The sequence below is a fragment of the Mobula birostris genome, chromosome 27, assembly GCF_030028105.1.
Source record: "Mobula birostris isolate sMobBir1 chromosome 27, sMobBir1.hap1, whole genome shotgun sequence".
In the NCBI taxonomy this organism is placed as follows: Eukaryota; Metazoa; Chordata; class Chondrichthyes; order Myliobatiformes; family Myliobatidae; genus Mobula; species Mobula birostris.
The window spans coordinates 9,271,586-9,292,451 of NC_092396.1; the positions used below are offsets into that span (position 1 = coordinate 9,271,586).

The window sequence follows — 20,866 nt, forward strand, 5'->3', positions numbered from 1 at the left end:
GATTGAATTGAAGAGCAGGGAGGTCATGCTGCAACTATACGGGGTACTGGTGATGTCGCATCTGGAGTACTGTGAGCATATTCTGACTTTGGAGGCAGTGCAGAGGAGGTTCACCAGGTTGATTCCAGAGATGAAGGGGTTAACTTATGAGGAGAGATTGAGTAGCCTGGGACTATACTCTCTGGAATTCAGAAGAACGAGAGGGTATCTTATAGAAACATACAAAAATTTGAAAGAGATAGATAAGATAGAAGTAGGAAAGTTGTTTCCATTGGTAGGTGAGACTAGAACTAGGGGACATTGCCTCAAGATTCAGGGGAGAAGATTTAGGATGGAGATGAGGAGAAATTGTTTTTCCCAGCGAGTGGTGAATCTGGAATTCTCTGCCCAGGGAAGCAGTTGAGGCTTCTTCATTAAGTATATTTAAGATACAGTTAGATAGGTTTTTACATAGTAAGGGAATTAAGGGTTATGGGGAAAAGGCAGGTTGATGGAACTGAGTTTATGGACAGATCAGCCATGATCTTATTGAATGGCGGGGCAGGCTTGATGGGCCGGATGGCCTACTCCTGCTCCTATTTCTTATGTTCTTATGTATGGGGACTACTTCTGTTTATAGAAAGGAAGACAAAATCAGAATCAGGTTTTATTATTACTGGCATACAGTGTGCTGTAATATTTGTTGTTTTATGGCAGTACAGTGCAAGACATGTAAATGACTATAAGTTACAAAATTACTGCTGTAGAGGAATATTAATGATCATGGGTTCATGGACCATTCAGAAATCTGCTGGCAGAAGAAAAGCTGTTCCTAAAACACTGAGTGTGTGTCTTCAGGTTCCTGTACTTCTTCCCCAATGTTAGTAATGAGATGAGGGCATGTCCTGAATGGTGAGGGTCTTTAGTGATGGATACTGTCTTCTTAAGATGCTGTCTCTTGATGGCAAAGGGTTTGCTAGAGAATGAATTAGATTAGAAATCCAGCTAATTCTAGTCCCGATGAATGTAAGGTAATTTTAACATAACAAGCATTCGGCAAGTTGAGAACTGTTTTGGTCTTTCTGATTTGAGTGCCTTAGTGCTTAACAGACTGTGTAATGGTCCATTGAACAATTGATGATCTGAACAGTATGTTGTATGTAAATAGTATATCCAGGAACCCTGACCAGAATACAAACATATGCACAACCCAGAGATCAGGTGTATAGAGAATGATCAGACTGGGAATTTCTTGAATAAGGCATTTGGTCAGTATAATCTTGAATAACCTTATTATGAATATAGAACATAGAACCATACAGCACAGTACTGGCCCGTTGGCCCATGATGTTGTGTCGACCTTTTAACCAAGATCAATCTAATCCTTCCCTCCCACATAGTCCTCCATTTTTTTGCATTATGTGCCTATTTGTGAGTCTCTTCAATGTCCCTAATGTATTTGCCTCAGCCACCACCCTGGCAGTGTGTTCCATGCATCCCCATTCTATGTGTAAAAAAAAAACCTCTGACATACCCCCTTGTACTTTCCTCCAGTCACCTTAAAAATTGTGACCCTTCATATTAGCCATTTCCGCTCTGGTAAAAAGTCAGTGGCTATCCACTTAATCTATGCCTTTAAAAAAATTAAAAGAATTGATAGTTAATTTATTTTAAATAATGTATGTAATGTTAAATTGGCTAATTCTGCCCTCAGGGGTGGGTGGGGGGGGTAGAATAAAAGGGTATCTGGCTGTCCACTCAATGCCTCTTAATCATCTTGTAGAGCTCTATCAAGTCACCTCTCTTTCTCCTTCACTCCAAAGAGAAAAGCCCTAGTTTGCTCAACATATCCTTGCAATGCATTTATTTTATGTTATCCTCATAACATAAAAGCATTAGAAGCAGTAGTAGAAAACATGGCCGCTTGACTCTCTAATGACAGTCAATCAGATAATGGTTCTATTCTTTTCCGCCTACTCCCCACACCTCTTGGTTTCCTCTAAGCCCAAAAACCTATTATCCATCTTGAGTATACTCAGTGATTGAACATTAACATTAAAGAATTCCAATGACTCATCATTGAAGGTTATTTTCTTAGCAGTGCCAGTGATTCATTATGCTAAACATTTTCTAGTGCAAATACAGATGATTTAATTTGATGCCAATTTCAGCTCTTACCTCTGTCAATTAGAGATGAATGTGTATCCTCATCATAATTATTTCTAGTTCAACTTTTATCAAGTGAACTTTCTGTTTTATATTTGGTTTGAAAAGGCACTGCAATGCCTTAAGTTAATAATCCTTCATTGCCTTAAGTTAGTAATGGTCATTTAGTAGTCCTTTATTGTCTTGTGTTAGTAGTGGTCAGTCAGAAGTCCTTCATTGCTTCTCCCTTTCCAGTCCGGATAAAGACTTGATCCAAAACTCTTTAATCCCCTCTATAGATACTGGCTGATCTGCTGAGTTTCTCCACTATTTAGTATGTGTTGCTCAAGATTTCCAACATCTGGAGAATCTTGTGCTTCTGCATAGTTGGATGGGTTGGATGAGACACAATGTAATGTTATCTACTCTCAGTCGAACGTAAAACATTTGATGACAATACTTTTGTGGAAGAGAGCTAGTAGTTAACCCAGGTGTCCTAACCAATTTTATCTTTTGAAAATCCCTTAAATAATGGAAATAATATTGTCTGAGGGAGCTTGTGCACAAATTAACTGCTGTGTTTCTTACATTACAAAAATGCAACACCTCAAAAATATTTAGTAGGCTGTGAAACATTTTGGCACATCATGACAAAGATGTGGGCTGCTGTATGAAGATTTTTATCCATTGTATTTCCAAAAATAGTATTTTCTACCCAGTAGGATATTGATTGATCAAATTCGATCAGTTTGTTGTTTTGCTCCATTTTACAGATCAGAATAATTTTCTTCACTCTGTTAAACTACTGGCACTGAAACAAGGGGGCCATTAAGGCAAGCATTCCCTTAAAGCACTAAGTTTTTCCTTTTCCTTTTAATAATGTTTACTGTGAATGATGTTTGCATCAAAGTACAAATTAGCACCTTTTTCTGCACAACAGGCTTTTCAACACCAATTAGTACCAGAAGTGGTGCAATTTAAGAGCTGAAAGCAGAATGGACTGGAAGATAATGCTCCAAAGCTCCCTTGTTGGCTTCACATACAAAGAATCATAAATAGACTGTACATGTCTTCCCACAGTTTGTATACTTGTTTAAATGTGGATGCATGAGGGAGGAAAAAAAGGACTGTTCTCAGAAAGATATGGTATGGAATGCATAGAAAAGGCATGAAAGGTGATTGGGAGAAGGCAGGAGAGTGTGGTTGAGAGGGATAATAAATCAGCCGTAATGGAATGGCGGAGCAGAGTCGATGGCCAAATGACATAATTCTGTTGCTATGTTTTATGGACTTGTAGTTCAATCCAGTAAGTTGGTCCTAATCGAGGTGAAGCCTGTAGGTAACTCAAAGATTCAAAGTACATTTATTATCAAAGTATGTATACAGTATACAAACCTGAGATTGGTCTTCCCACATACAGCCACAAAACAAGGAAACAGCATGGAACCCGTTCAAGCAAAACATCAAACACCCAATGTCAAAAAGAAAACAAATTGTGCAAATGGCAAAATATGAGCACATAACACACAGAACATTAAACATCAAACCATAGAGCCTTGGAGCAGTCTAAGAATGTTCAGTTCAGTTCAGCTTAGCGCCATGTCAGTTCAGCTTCATGCAGGCCACAGAGCCAGTCAGCCCTGATCAAAGTCGCACAAGATAGCAATTTAAAAAGAGAAGTAACCAGAAATAAATACGAGGGGTGATTTATAAGTTCGTGGCCTAAGGAAGAAGGAGTCAATTTTAGAAAACCTAGCACATTTATTTTTCAACTTAGTCCCCTCCTACATCTACACACTTAGTCCAGAGGTCGTGGAGCATACGGATCCCTTCTCTGTAGAAGTGGTCCACAGCAGGGGTGATTGATAAGTTCGTGCCCTAAGGTAGAAGGAGGTGAGTTATACAACTCTTGTTACATGCACATGCAGTTCAACTCTGAGTGAAAATGCAGAAAGTTTGAAGTTAATTACTCATTTCCTTCTACCTTAGGCCATGAACTTATATCAGTCACCCCATGGTGTGGACCACTTCTGGAGGTCCAAGACGCTGACTTCTACAAAGAAGGGATCCATGTGCTCCACAACCACTGGACTAAGTGTGTAAATATAGGAAAAATAAATGTGCTTGATTTTCTAAAATTGACTCCTTCCACCTTAGGCCAGGAACTTATCAATCACCCCTCGTATAGTATGAACTGCAGAGCCCTCTAAAAAATGAGTCTAATCTCCCCACAAACCACGCCGATCAAACCTTACCCAAGACTCCAGTGCATTCCTCCTGCAGCAGCGAGTGAGGGGGGAAAGGGAGACCTGTCAAACACAGGCAGCCGGCCCTGAACTCCCGCTCTCATCCTCATTGATTTCAGTCTTACTCAGTGCTTTGATTGGTGACATCGGCAAGACATGGAGATCGTGTGTCTCCGGGCTCTTTGGCCTCCAAGCTGCAAACTCAGGTCCAAACCCCCCTGAACTCCCTTAGAGGCAGCAAAGTGTCAGATCACTCAATGGGCCAAAAAAAACACCATCAAAGTGTAAATCACAGGTTTCAATTGAACACAACTTAGTAGTAGAATCAGGTTTGAAAGAAGAAGAAGCAGTAAAGTAGTTTTGTGTACTGCCTGAAGGACATTGCTGTTAGTCATGTTGTTTGTTGGCGCGATTGATGCTGATCATCATCACATTTGCAACCCATTGTGAAGTCAATCCTTCCCTGTGACTTTTGATTCTGCTGCATTCCCATCAATAACCCCTTGCTCTACAACTTCTCCTTCACCCTCTGCCCCCCCCACCTTACCCGACAGGCAAACACCTTCAGCCCGACATCCCCATCTTCTATCCTTGTAGTTTATGTTGGATTTTAAGTAAGAGAAAAAATGACAGAGAAGTAAATAGTTTAAAAATGCAGTTTTCCTAGAGGTTGGTTCTTGCTGATTTTTTATGGCAATGGGCATTGATCAACACAGATTTTTTGGGGGTTCAGCAGGGGAGTGTTTAAACTAATTTGGTGGGGAATGGAAATTAGGGTGATAGGGTGAGGATAAGGATGCTGATTTACAAGCAGAGGTAGTGTACAATGAGACTGTCAGTGAGGACGGAGATGATAGGGCAAAATTGCAGTCAGTGAGATGGGTTGCAGTGTAAAAACGGGGCAGAATTGAAAAGGGTGACAAATACAGGACTGCAGGTGTTATATTTGAATGCACACAGTATATGAAATAAGGCAGATGATCTTTTAGCGCATTTAGAGATTGGCAGGTATGACGTTGTGGGTATCACAGAGTCATGGCTGAAAAACAATTGTAGTTGGGAGCTTAATATCCAGGGACACACAATCTATCAAAAGGACAGGCAGGTAGGCAGAGGAGGAAGAGTGGCTCTGTCGGTTAAAAAAAAAATTAAATTAAATCTTTAGAAAGGGGTGACATAGGATCCGAAGATGTAAAATCCTTGTGGGTAGAGTTAAGAAACTGGGGGTAAGAAGACCCTGATGGGAGTTATTTACAGGCCTCCAAAAGATAGTCAGGATGTGGCCTACAAATTACAGCGGGAGATAGAAAATACATACCAAAAAGGCAATGTTAAGGCAATGTTACATTTGTCATGGGGGATTTCAATTCAGATAAATTGGGAAAAACAAGTTAATGTTTCAAGAGAGAGAATTTGTGGAATGCTTCCCAGGTGGCTTTTTGGAGCAGCTTCTGGTTGAATCCATTAGGGGATCAGCAATTCTGGATTGGGTGTTGTGTAATGAACTGGATATGATTAGGGAGCTTAAGGTAAAGGAACCCTTAGGAAACAGTAATCATAATATGATAGAATTCACCCTGCCACTTGTGAGGGAGAAGCTGAAGTCAAATGATCAGTATTACAGTGGAGTAAAGGGAATTACAGAGGCATGAGAGGGGAGTTAGCCAAGGTTGATTGGAGGGGATAATAGCAGGGATGATGGTAGAGCAGCAATGGCTGGAGATTCTCTGAGCAATTCGGAAGGTGCAAGATAGATACATCCCAAAGAAGAGGAAATAATCTAAAGGCAGGGTGACACAAAGTGGCTGACAAGGGAAGTCACAGAAAACGTAAAAGCAGAAGAGATGGCATATAATAGAACTAAAATTAGTGGAAAGTTAGAGAATTGGAAAGCTTTAAAAAAACGAGAAAAAGGCAATTAAAAAACTATCGGGGGGTGGGGGGGAGGGGGAGATGGAATATGTAGGTAAGCCAGTCAATAATATCAAAAATGATGCCAAAAGTTTTTTTAGGTAAATATTTATGGAGAGTAATAGAGAGGCAAGAATAGATATTGGACCACTGGAAAATGACACTGGAGAGGTAGTAATGGGGGACAAAGAAATGGTGGATGAACTGAATAGTGCAAGACATTAATACTTTGCTGGAAGTTCAGGTATCAAGGGGCAGAAGTCAGTGTAGTTGATATTACTAGGGAGATGGTGCTTGGGAAACTGAAAGGTCTGAAGGTAGATAAGTCACCTGGACCTGATAAACCACACTCCAGGGTTCTAAAAGAGGTAGCTGAAGAGATTGTGGAGGCATTACTAATGATCTTTCAAGAATCAATAGATTCTGGCATAGTTGCGGAGGACTGGAAAATTGCAAATGTCACTCAGCTCTTCAAGAAGGGAGGGACAGGAAATTATAGGCCAATTAGCCTGACCTCAGTGGTTGGAAAAATGTTGGGAGCTGATTGTTAAGGATGTGATTTTGGGCTACTTAGAGGCACATGACAAAATGGGCCAAAGTCAGCATGGTTTCCTAAGGGAAAATCTTGCCGGTCAAATCTGTTGGAATTCTTTGAAGAAGTAACAAGCAGGATAGACAAAGAATTGGTGGATGTTGTATACTTGGATTTTCAGAAGGCCTTTGACAAGGTGTCACACATGAGGCTGCTAAACAAAATAAGAGCCCAGGATATTACTGGAAAGATACTAACATGGATAGAACATTTGCTATTTGGTAGGAGGCTAAGAGTGAGAATAAAATGATCCTTTCCAGATTGGCTGTCACTGACTAGTGGTGTTACACAGGGGTCTGTGTTGGGACGGCTTCTTTTTATGTTGATTGTCAGCGATATATCAACAACATCCAACGATGAAATTAATGCCTTTGTAGCCAAGTTTGTGCGTGATACAAAGATTGGTAGAGGGGCAGGTAGTGTTGCGGAAGCAGAGCGGCTGCAGAAGGACTTAGACAGATTAGGAAAGTGGGCAAAGAGGTGGCAGATGAAATACAGTGTTGGGAAGTGAATGTTCATGCACTTGGTAGAAGAAATAAAAGCATAGACTATTTTCTAAACAGGAAGAAAATTCAAAAATCCAAGGTGCAAAGGGATTTGGGAGTCTGCAGGATTCCCTAAAGATAGGTGGTGATGAAGGTGATTACAATGTTAGTATTCATTTCAAGATGTCTAGAATATAAAGGCAAGTACATTATTGTATGAAATGCGTCTAGTTCACAACAGACTGTGGATGTTGGAATCTGGAGCTAAAAAACAAACAGCTGGAAGACCTCAGCACCTCAGGCAGCCTCCAAACAGATATGGCCAGTTTTATTTGGTCGAGATAGGTCCAAATGAAGGGTCTGCACTTGTAGACTGTCAATTTCCTTTCACAAATGATGCCTGACATGCTGAATTCCTCCAGAAGTTTGTTTATTGTTCCAGTCCACTAATACCTGACACAGAATTAAATCTGAGCCAGTATAATTTACACGTGACTCCAGACCATAGCAAGGTTTTTGACTCTGTTGCCTTCTGAAGCGCCCTTGCAAGCCACTCAGTTCCAGGTGACAGCCAGATCCTGTAGAAATATTTTTGAAATTTGAAATCTAATCCTTAGGAAGAAGTGACATAGGACTGGAAGATGCAGAATCCTTATGGCTAGAGTTAAGAAACTGTAAAGGTAAAAAGATGGGAGTTATATACAAGTCTCCAAAAAGTAGCTAGGATGTAGGCTACAAATTACAAAGGGAGTTATAAAAAGCTTGTAAATAGGGCAATGTTGCGATAATCATGAGGGTGTTTCAATATGCAGGTAGATTGGGAAAATCTGGTTGGTGCTGGGACCTCGAGAGAGAATTTGTAGAATACCTACAAGATGGCTTTTTAGATCAGTTTGTGGTTGAGCCCACGAGGGGAAATGCTTCAAGAAAGAGAAGCAGAATGTGACTAATCAGCCCATTGAGTCTGCTCTGCAATTCTATTTTGGATTAGATGATGTTGAGCAGTCTTGGGCCCCTTATCTAGGAAAGGATGTGGTGATATGGAGGGGATCTAGAGAGGTTCACGAGAATAATTCCAGAAATGAAAGGATTATTGTATGAGGAGCATTTGATGGCTCTGGGCCTGTACTGACTGGAATCTAGAAAAATGAGGGTGGGATCTCATTGAAACCTATCGCATGCTGAAAGGCCTAGATAGAGCAGATGTAGAGAGGATGTTTCCTATAGTGGGAGAGTCTGGAACCAGAGGGAACATCCTCAGAATAGAGGGACATCCATTTAGAATGGAGATGAGGAATTTCTTTAGCCAGAGAGTGATGAATCTGTGGAATTTGTTGCCACAGACGGCTGTGGAAGCCAGGCCATTGGGTGTATTTAAGCCGGAGGTTGATATGTTCTTGATTAGTCAGGACGTGAAAGGTTACATGACAAGGCAAAAAACTGGGGTTGAGAGGAAAATGAGTAAGCAATGATGACATAGAGGAGCAGACTTGATAGTCTGAATGGCTTAATTCCGCTCCTATCTCTTATTGTTCACAAGTGCTCTTGAAGGATCCATCATCCAGGTCATGTCCTCTTCTCGCTCCTACAGTCAACCTGAAGTCCCTCACTACTAGTTTCAGGAACATGCCACAAAGACCCTCTTGATTAACTTGTCTCTGATTTGTGTTTTATTGCACTAACATCTTATGTTAGAGTCTCTCTTCTCTTCACTCTCGTAGATATAATTTATGTACAATTTATATTCTACTGTTGTCTGTACCTATGACGCTACTGCAAACACGTTTTTTCATTTTACCTGTACCTCACAGTAATTGTGCACAGGGCAAAGAACTCAGCTGAACTCGACCTGATGTTATTGGGCCTATTATGTGGAACATATCATTTTGTATTCTGAATAAGTGATGAATCTGGACCAGATTCAGATACAATTACTACCATTCAACCATCAGGAACAGTTATTACCTTAAGTTACAACCATCAAGCTCCTGAAGCAGCATAGATAATTTCTCTCATCTCAACACTGAACTGATTCTACAACCTATGGACTCACTTCCAAGGACTCTATAACTCGTGTTTTCAGTATTATTTACTTATTACTTTATTTGTATCTGCACAACTTTTCTTCTCTTGCACGTAGGTTGTTTGCAAGTCATTGTTTGTATGTAATTATTTATTGATTCTATTGTATTTCCTTTATGGACTCACTTTCAAGGACTCTACAAGTTAATAGGTAGATAGATAGATAGATAGACATACTTTATCGATCCCGAGGGAAATTGGGTTTCGTTACAGCTGCACCAACCAAGAATAGAGCATAAATATAGCAATACAAAAACCACAAACAATCAAACAACAATATGCAAAATATGCCAGATGGAAATAAGTCCAGGACCAGTCTATTGGCTCAGGGTGTCTGACCCTCGACACAAGGAGCTGCAAAGTTTGATCTCCACAGGCAGGAACGCCCAGTGTTGTATCTCGGTGGAATATGGCCAGAGTCCAACAGCAAGAAGTCAATATCCGGGCTACGAACACGTTCCTCGATCGTAATATGACCAGGATTGCACCATCCGTTGTTAACCAAAACAGCAAGCCCCCAACTCCTTTACGCTTACCGCTCTCAATGCACTTCCAGTCAGCCCGAACGGTCTGGAAGCCCTCCATGGAAAAGTTCTCAGTATTACTTATATGTGCACAGTTTGTCTTTTGCACATTGGTTATTTGTTAGACTTTATATATTTTCATTGATTCTATTGTATTTATTTGTTCTCTACTGTGAGAAAATTGGGGCAGCATGGTATTGTTGTAGTTAGCAAAGTGCTTTACAGTACCAGTGACTTGTGTTCAATTTGCGCTGCTGTCTGAAAGGAGTTAGCACGTTCTCCCTGTGATGCCTGGGTTTCCTCCCAGTGCTCTGGTTTCTGCCCACTGTCCAAAGATGTACTGGTTCATAGGTTAATTGTTCATTGTAAATTGTCCAGTGATTAGGCTAAGATTAAATTGGGGGATTGCTGAGCAGCAAGGCTCAAAGGGCCAGAAGGCCTACTCTGTGCTGTATGTCAATAAATAAATAAAGGCAGGGTAAGCACATGGTAACATTTGTGTTCTTCGATAATAAATTTACTTTGAACTTTGAACTTTGAATTGGGTGGTTTGTTTCTGTAAACAGCACAGAGGGCACTCCGGTAAGACATTTGAGACTTGTAATTGCAAACCAGTGAAATGAGTGGTCAGTTCTGTAATTTACTTGATTTCAATTTGTGAAATTAATGATTGAGAAAGAAAACTATTTAAAGGTGTAATGTATAGAAAAAGTATCTTGGAAACCATCTAAGAAATTTTGAGTTTTATTTTGAGAAGGTCATATCCTGTAATTGATCTGCACAAGATGCTAGTAATGGCTCTTCCAGGGAATTATAATTTCTCAATTTTATAGTTTAGTTCACTTCTAATGAACTGCCTGATCAGAAACTAATTCCGTGTTTATGACATTTAAAAGTATGTTTTTGTGTGTATGATTAGAAATTTCTCCGAATGGAAGCTATAAACCTTCTTAATGTGTAGTTCATTAAAATTGGGCTGCAATTTTAATGAAGAATATTACAAACTTTCATCTATTTGTATCATAAATTTACGAAACCTGAAGTGAAAAATGTAGTGCAATTAGTCAGTTATGATGTCCCTCAATTACCATGTTTCCATTTACAATTAGATGAAGCTGTCACTCTTTATATATACAGAGCTTGCAGGCTTTTATTGGGTTAATGGTGCACATTGACTATTAAGCTGTGATTGTGTTCATTAATTTTTGTGCGTCAGTGTTTTGCTATAAAAGAACTGGAGGTAGCTTCTGTGGAATAGACTGAGGAGCTTGCCATTCATTTAACATTTCAGAAGATTGAGCCCAAGCATGAAGTGGCTAGTGACAATCAGTGTGGTGTCCCTGCTGCTTCTCCTCGTGGGTGTTGAGGGCACCGACCCACTGGAAGACAGAATGAAGCTTCAGGTGAGCAGAGCGAATACAGGTAGTTTGCTCAGATGATTGAATAGGAAGGCAGATGTGGAAATATTTGTAATGGGAGTATTGAATTAAAATTGCTGTAAATACTAAGTGGGGAGATACGGGAAAAAATCAAACCAGTAAAAGTTAAAGAGAGATATTTTGAGATATTGGTTTATTATTGTCACATGTACTAAGATACAGTGAAAAGCTTGTCTTGCATATTATTCATACAGATCAAATCATTACACAGTGCATTGAGGTAGAATAAAGTAAAACAATAACAATGCAGAATAAAGTGTAAAAGCTACCAAAAAAGTGCATTGCAGGTAAACGATAATGTGCAAGATCATAACAAAGTAGATTGTGAGATCAAGAGTCCATTTTATCATACAAGAGATCTATTCTCAAACCTGATTATCGAGGGGTAGAAGCTGTTGTTGAGCCTGGTGGGACCTAGTTTCAGGCTTTTGTATCTTCTGCCTGATGAGAGAGGGGAGAAGAAAGAATGTCTGGAGTGGGTGGGGTCTTTGATTACGCTGGCTGCTTTACTGAGGTAGTGAGAAGTAGAGACAGAGTCCATGAAGAGGAGGCAGGTTCCTGTAATGTGTTGAGCTGTGTCCACACTTCTCTGCAGTTCCTTGCGATCACGTAGAATAGTCACAATACCATGCCATAATGCATCCACACAGAATGCTTTCTATAATGCATCAATTAAATTTGTTAAGAGTTGATGGGGACATACCAAATGTTGTCTGTCTCCAGAGATAGTAGAGGTATTGGTGAACTTAAGTATTTTGTTGGAGCAGAATAGGATGAATGGTTTTCAATGGCAAAATGCATATAAAAAGCATGAATGGACAGGAAACACTCATTTAGCAGTGGGAGAAATGCTGCATATGGTTTGACTGAATAACCAGTGTTCACTACCAGCTAATCTGTCGAGGCGAATAGACAGGAAAAAGATTAGTTTTCTTTCAACATTCTGTCACTCAAATAAACGTTATGACTGTTTATTACCCTCCATAGATCTTTCTTCAGCTGTTGAGTTCCTCTAGCATTTTGTGTGTTTCTCAACATCTCCAGCTTCTGCAGAATCTCTGAAGTTTCTTTTCCTTTGTTTATCCCCAAGGAGTTGACCAGAAGTAAAAAGTCACTGATATTGAAGCTGCTGGCTGGCTTGTTGGAAATTGATGATCATCTTTCTGAAAGTGGCTTTATGTATTCGAACACAGAAGAGGCAGAAGAGACTTCACGTGAGGGGAGGTCAGTAGCTGGAGGAATCCCTTGGAGAGAGCAGAAAGCTCCCTGCAAACTGTTCTTTTGGAAGACTTTTTCACATTGTTAAGTACTAGCTTCTGGTTCGGTCTCAGCTGGTGTATTGGGGAAAAAAATGTATCCTGTTAAACTTGTACATTAAAACTATCACGTTTTTGTATATTTCAACTACATTACAATTATTTACATGAAATGTTATGATGCATTAATTAGACTTGATTTCAATACATTTTGCTTGCCTTTCACAATATATAAATTCATTGCTTCTGAGTTAGATGAAATCTGGATTAAACAATCAGTCTTCTGAAGAGTTAGTCCTTGGTAGATAATTTTGGTTACTGCCCTAATTATTTTCAGCAGAACACCTTTATGTTGACTTATGTCAAGATGAGATTTGGTTTTACATCCCTTGTTGTCAGAGGTAATTGAAGATCTATTTGAGAGGTGTAGCATTCTAGAACTCAGCATAATCCATTCCTTGATACAAAAAAAATCAAAAGAATGAGATGTAAGGCTTAGATATTCCAATATTTTACTCTGACTTGATCATGATGGATAAGCAGATTGTAATGATGTTAGTGCAATGATGTTTTGGACATTCCTAGTGTCTACTTAACTGGAGGTACAGTATCTTATAAATAACATTAAAAAAATAAAGACCATTATTTACACTGCATATGATGTCCTTTTGTTCTTTTTCTCTCTCGGTGGGCAGCAGTCAACATGGGGCTAATAAAAAGAAAGGAGTTTCAAGCGGAGCATCCATTGTTGGAGCGGGACATTATTAGAGTGTTCTGGCTTTGGTTCAATAGGCTTAGGTGAGAACAGACTTGGGCAGGCACAGGCTGAGGTTCTAAGTAAGTAAAAAAATGTCTCTAGTAAGTTTTTTACTTAGTAGAGGATGGATCTGTAGGTATTGGTATGTTCCGAGTGAGATATGGGAAATTTGGGAGACCTCCAGTCTTCCTGATAACTACATCTGCACAAATTGCTTTGAGCTGCAGCTCCTTAGAGACCGTATTAAGGAAATGGAGCTGCAACTCGATGACCTTTGGCTTATACGGAAATTTGATAGATAAGAGCTACTGGGAGGCAGTCACCCCTAAGTTGCAGAAGGCAGGTTATTGGGTGACAGGAAAGGAAAAGGGCAGCCAGGGCAGAGACCCCTGTGGCTATTCCCCTCAATAAGTATACCATGTTGGATACTGGTGGGCTGGGGGAAATGACCAGGTCGCTGGCTCCAAGTCTGGCTTTGTGGCTCAGAAGTGAAGGGGTGGGGGAGGAGGACAGTAGTGTAGGGGATTATAATTAGAAGAGCAGAAAGCAGACTCTGTGGACATGAAAGAGATACCAGGTTGGTATGTTATCTCCCAGGTGCAGAGGGTCAGGGTCCACAGCATTCTAAAGGGTGAGGGTGACAGCCGGATTTTGTTGTACATATTAATACCAATGATGCAGGTAGGAAAAGGAAGGAGATCCTGAAGAGAGAAGCTAAATCAGGTCTATCAATATTAGAGTGGAGTAAAGGGAATTACAGATGTGTGAGAGAGGAGCCGGCAAAAATTGATTGGAAGGGGAACACGAGCAGGGATGATGGCAAAACAGCAGTAGCTGCTGCTTTTGGGAGGAAATTCAGAAGGTGCAGGAAAGATACATCCCAAAGATGAAGAAGTATTCTGAAGGGAGGATGAGGCAACTGAAGTAAAAGAGAAGGCATATAATATAGCAAAAATTAGTGGGAAGATAGAAGATTGGGAAGCTTTTAAAATACAACAGAAGGCAACTAAAAAAGCCATAAAGAGAGAAAAGATGAAATGTGAAGGGAAGCTAGCCAATAATATAAAGGAGGGTACCAAAAGTTTTTTTTTGATATATAAGGAGTAAAAGAGAGGCGAGAGTGGAAACTGGACCGCTGGAAATTGATGCTGGAGAGGTAGTAATGAGGGACAAAGAAATGGCAGAGAAACTTAAGTATTTTGCATCACTTCCACTGTGAAAGACACAAGCAAAATGCCAGAAATGTGAGAGTGTCAGGGGCAGTAGTGAGTGCAATTGCTATTATTAAGGAGAAGGTGCTTGGGAAGCTGAAAAGTCTGAAGGAATGTAAGTCTCCTGGACCAGATGGACTACAATGCAAGGTTCTAAAAGATGTAGCTAAAGATGTGGAGGCATTAGTAATGATCTTTGAAGAATCACTAGATTCCTGAGGGCTGGAAGGTTGCAAATGTCACTCCACTCTTTGTGAACATGGGGGAGGAGGCAGAAGAAAGGAAATTATAGGCTTATAGGCCAGTTAGCCCGACTTCAGTGGTGAAAAGATGTTGGAGTCTATTATTAAATATGAGGTTTCGAAATACTTGGAGGCACATGATAAAATAGGCCAAAATCAGCATGATTTTTCCTGACAAATCTATTGGAATTCTTTGAGGAGGTAACAGGCAGCATAGACAAAGGAGAGTCAGTGAATGTTGTTTATTTGGATGTTCAGAAAGCCATTGACAAGGTGCCACATGTGAGGCTGCATAACGAAATAAGGGCCCATGGTATAATGGGAAAATTTCTAGAATGGATAGAAGATTGGTTGACTGGCAGGAGGCAAAGAGTGGGGAGAAAGGGGGACCTTTTATGGTTGGTTGCTGGTGCCTACTGGTGTGCTGCAAGAGTTGGTGTTGGGCCACTTCTCACATTGTGTGTCAGTGATTTGGCTGAAGGATTCAGTGGTTTTGTGGACAATACGAAGACAGGTGGAAGGGTAGGTAGTATTGAGGAAGCAGGATGTCTGCAGAGGGACTTAGACAGATTGAGGGAATGAACAAAGAAGTGGCAGATGGAAATATAATGTTGAGAAGTGCATGGTCATGCACATGGACAAAAAGAATAAAGGCATGACCATTTTGTAAATGGAGAGAAAATTCAAGATCAGAGAGACTTGGGAATCTTTGTGTAGGATTCCCTAAAGGTTAACTTGCAGGTTGAGTTGGTGGTAAGGAAGGCCAATGCAATGTTAGCATTCATTTCAAGACGACTAGAATGCAAAAGCAAGGATGAAATGCTGAGCCTTTATAAGGCATTGGTCATATCATACGGAGTATTGTGAACAGTTTTGGGGCCCTTACCTAAGAAAAGATGTGATGGCATTGGAGGGGGTCCACAAGAGGTTCATGAGAATGATCCCAAGAATGAAAGGGTTAACATATGAAGAGTGTTTGATGGTTCTGGGCCTGTACTTGCTGGAGTTCATTAAAATGAGGGAGGATCTCATTGAAACCTATCGAATGTTGGAAAAAATAGAGTGGATGTAGAAAGGAAGCTTCCTGTAGTGCGAGAGTCTAGGACCAGAGGGCACAGCCTAAGAACTGAGAGACATCATTTAGAACAGAGATGATGAAAACTTTATCTAGTCAGAGGTTGGTGAATCTCTGGAATTCTTTGCTACAGATGGCTATGCAGGCCAAGTCTTTGGGTAATGTTTAAGGAGGAGATTGACTGGTTCTTGATTAATTAGGACATCAAAGGTTACATGGAGAAGGCAGGAGAATGGGGTTGAGAGAGATAATAAATCAGCCAGGACAGAACTGCAGAGCAGGCTCGATGGGCTGATTGGTCTAAATCTGTTTCTAGGTTTTATGGTCTTACTAGAAAGGAACAATGCCAAACTCTTTGACATACCCTTGCCTTTCATCTCCAACTCTGTTTACACTGCACCAAATGATGCATCTTAATCACTTGCCTATTTTAGATGGAAGTTTTTTGTTACCAGCTGTTGACTTCAATTTTCAAAGCCAATCCATTGAACAACCATTGACTAAACAAAGGGTTACACAATGAGACCAGTTTGCATGGGCTTCAATGGGCTTGGAGTCTCTGATCTGCAAATCACCCAGTTCAAAGGCATGTAGAAATATCAAACAAAGTTGGTCTTTACAGCAATGCCCAGTTCTGTGAAACAATATATTAAAAACTTTCGTTCATTTTGAAAGCATTATTATCATTCCACATTGCAGTTGACAGGGTAAAGCATCTAACCTCCCTACTCTGGCTATTAAAAAAAAGGAAATGGAAGCTTATATGTTATAAATGTAGCAATCCCCAATGAAACTGCACTAGAGGGGTAGCACCCAAATCACCAGACATCATCTGCTTTTCAACAACTTTCTTGTCAATTTGTGGCTTATTGTGATGAACCTTGGGACTGGAGGCATGCAATTACTCGGAACCTCATGGAACTAAACAAGATCTAATTTTCTCTGATCTTTGGTGGGACACTCTGAAAATCCTACAACCATGAGGCTACAGCTTTATGTGTCCAAGGTGGAAACATTTGCACTCAAGCACTTAGAGTGCTGAAATTGAACAAATTTATAATAAAAATATTCTTTTCCTATACTCATGGCTGCCTTGACTTGAACTAAAAATACTGAAAATATTTGGTGAGTCAAGTAGCATGTGTGGAGATTAAAAAAATACATTTCCTGTCAATAAATTTCCTTCCACATTGAGTAAGTAAGTAAAGGCATCCGTTAGTCTTGCGAGACCATGGATCTGTGCCTGGAAAGTCTTCGCTCTCCAGGGCGCAGGCCTGGGCAAGGTTGTATGGAAGACCAGCAGTTGCCCATGCTGCAAGTCTCCCCTCTCCACGACACCGATGTTGTTCAAGGGAAGGGTATTAGGACCCATACAGCTTGGCACCAGTGTCATCGCAGAGCACTGTGTGATTAAGTGCCTTGCTCAAGGGCACAACACGCTGCCTCGGCTGAGGCTCAAACTCACGACCTTCAGATCGTTAGTCGAATGCCTTAACCGCTTGGCCACGTGCCCACTTCCACATTGAATGGACCAGAGTACACTGTTGGCTCTGTACAAACTATTGGTATACTGCAGTCTCTCATCGGGAGATCACAGTCAATGCGTATTGGAAATCTCACTGATAATCAACACTGGCGTACTTCAAGGATGTCAGCTGCTTAGCCCACTGCTCTACTCTCTCTACACTCATGCCTGTAGTGTCCAGGCACAGCTCAAACACCATCTATAAAGTAGCTGATCACACAACTGCTGTTGGCAGAATCTCAGAAGGTGATGAGGTGGTGTTCAGTTGTGAGATAGATTGGCTGGATGAGTGGTGTCACAACAACAACCTTGTGCTCAAGCTTAGTAAGATCGCAGAACTGACTGCGGATATCACAAAGGGGAAGTCAGGGGAACACATACTAGTCTTCATCAAGTGGTCAGCAGTGGAAAGGATGAGCAGTTTTAAGTTTGTGGGTGACAACATCTCAGAAGATCTACCCTGGACACAAAATATTGATACAATTACAAAGGCACACCAATTACTATAGTTTGTTAGGAGTGAGAAGATTTGGTTTGTCACCAAAGACTCTTGTGAATTTCTACAGATGTACCTTGGAGAGCATTCTGACTGGTTGCATTGCCATCTGATATGGAGGCTTCAATGCCCAGGGTTGAAAAAAAAGCTGCAGATGGTAGTAGATTCAGCCAGCACCATCATGACACTAGCGTCCTCACTAGTGCACTGATCTGCCGCCAGCAAGAGAAAAATTTAAGATAGAGACTGGGGCAGAGGTGATGGTTCAAATAACTTGATATCTCCTGTGCTAGATCTGTGTCCACTAGTTCTGTACCTAATTGTTGTACAATGATGAACCTATTTGCACCCCAGTATTAGATAATGAGATCTATTTCAATTAGTCCTGTACTGTATTACAGTTCCATACCATATGCATCTTATAGAACAGAAGATCTATGCTTATCAGTTCTGCACCCTGGTGCTATAGTGAGACTTGTCTCCACCAGTACTGTACCTATGTTATACAGTGTACCTCCGTATTAGAGACAGATCTGAACCTGAATCTGTCTATAGTGCCAGACCTGTGCCCCACACTGCAATACCCTAGGATTTATCTTCTCTGTAGTGCCCATTATATAGAGGCAGACCTGTTCCCACCTGTTTCATTATATAAAAACCAATACTGTGACAGGCTTCTTCTCATTTATCCACAAGGCTGTGCCTATCAATACACTATAGCTACACTAAGAGGTGGGTGTAGGCTCGCCCCTAGAATATTGGGCCAAATGCAGTATGGTGCCTGGCTCTTGTCCAAAGTGAGTGTGGGCCCCATATATCTAGTGTTAGGCTCTCCAGCTATAAATCAGAATTAAAATCCAGTTCATTACTACTGGCATATATAGTGAAATTAGATGCTTTGCATCAACTGTTCTTTTTCTTGAGAATGGGGGAAGGGGCAGCCTTCGTTAAAGAGATAAGTGAAGGCAAGTGTGATTTTACTTGACATTAATGTTAGGTTTCAATTATTGATCTCAGCTTACTTACTGCCCGTCACACCACTGGCCTTTAGAATTTAGAATTTATTTATTTAAATCTTACATCCATCACACAACGTGAGGGAGTAAAAACCTTTGTGTTATGACTCTGTCACAATGTAGAGACATGTGAATTTAAAAGTTTAATGGCTTGTAGAAGGAAGTTGTCCCCTAGCCTGTTGGTCCTGGCTTTAATGCTGTGTTAGCGTTTGCCAGACGGAAGCGGCTGAAACAGTTTATGATTGGGATGACTGGTGTCCGTGATGATCTCCCAGACCCTCTTTCTGCACCTGCTGCTGTAAATGTTCTCAGTGCAGGGAAGTTCACAACCACAGATGTGCTGGGCTGTCCGTACCACTCTCTGCAGTGCCCAGCAATCAAGGTTGGTGCAGTTCCCATACCAGACAGTGATGCAGTCAGTCAATATGCTCTCAATGGTGCCCCTATAGAAGGTCTTGAGGATTTAGGGACCGATGCTGAACTTCTTCAGTCGCCTGAGGCGGAAAAGACAGGGTTGTGCTTTTTTTCGCTACAAAGCTGGTGTGTACAGTTCAGGTGAGATAATCGGTGATATGTTAACCAAGGAACTTGAAGCTACTCACCCTCTCAACTGCAGGCCCATTGATGTTGATTGGGCCAGGCCTGTCTCCATTCCTCCTGTAATCCACAATCAGCTCTTTTGTTTTTTGGACATTTGGAGAGAGATTGTTATCCCAGCACGACTGTGTCAGGGCGTCAATCTCTCCTCTGTCGGCTGTCTCGTCACCGCTTGAAATAAGGCCAACCAAAGTTGTGTCATCTGCAAATTTGATCAGCAGATTGGAGCAGTGTGTGGCAGCACAGTCATAGGTGCAAAGGGAGTAAAGGAAGGGACTCAGGATACATCCTTGGGGAGCACCTGTGTTGCGGGTCAGAGGGGCAGAGGTGAGAGAGCCCATCCTTACCACCTATCGGCGATCTGACAGGAAGTCTAGGATCCAGCTGCAGAAGGTGGTGTGCAGGCTGAGGTGTCTGAGCTTCCTGTCAAATCTGGAGGGGATTACGGTGTTGAATTCCGAACTCTTAACGTATGCATCCCTCTTCTCCAGGTGAGTGAGGACAGTGTGTAGAGCTGTGGCTATGGCATCATCAGTAGACTGGTTCCATCGGTAGGCAAATTGTAGGGGGTCCAGCGTGGGTGGTAGCATGCTGGAGATATAGTCTTTAACCAGCCCCTCAGGGCATTTACTTATATTTTAGGTGAGTGCGACAGGGCGCCAATCGTTCAGGCATGGTTTTCTTAGGTACAGTGATAATGATGGACGATTTGAAACAGGAGGGCACTACACACTGGGAGAGGGAGAGATTAAAAATGTCTGCTTACACACCAGCCAGCTGTTCAGCGCACACTTTTTGATGACGCGCTCTGAGATGCTGTCCAGCATCCCAGCTATGAAAGTCCTCCATCTCTGATGGTGTTCAGGATTTTCTTCATCATGTCAGTAGCTTCCTCTCGGTTTTCACTACTGTCAGTCACACAAGTCCCAGGTGGAGACTTATGATTACCATCAAACTCAGATGACTTCATTGCTGTTTCCATAACAATTTTCTTTTAGTCATAGTCATAGTCATACTTTATTGATCCTGGGGGAAATTGGTTTTCGTTACAGTTGTACCATAAATAATTAAATAGTAACAAAACCATAAATAGTTAAATAGTAATATGTAAATTATGCCAGGAAATAAGTCCAGGACCAGCCTATTGGCTCAGGGTGTCTGACCCTCCAAGGGAAGAGTTGTAAAGTTTGATGGCCACAGGCAGGAATGATTTCCTATGACGCTCTGTGATGCATCTTGGTGGAATGAGTCTCTGGCTGAATGTACTCCTGTGCCCACCCAGTACATT

General features: G+C 41.2%; 1 protein-coding gene across 2 annotated transcripts in view; it reads left to right on the forward strand.

The window, feature by feature from the left end:
• Positions 1-12,580, forward strand: part of cenps (centromere protein S) — a 62,766-nt gene extending 50,186 nt beyond the window's left edge. The window contains exon 7 of one of the 2 annotated variants that reach the window (XR_011883347.1): positions 12,494-12,580. The gene's annotated coding sequence lies outside the window, so the exon portion shown is untranslated. The remainder of the gene's footprint in view (positions 1-12,493) is intronic. The other variant, XM_072245144.1, reaches the window with a different exon arrangement.
• Positions 12,581-20,866: the final 8,286 nt, after the last annotated feature.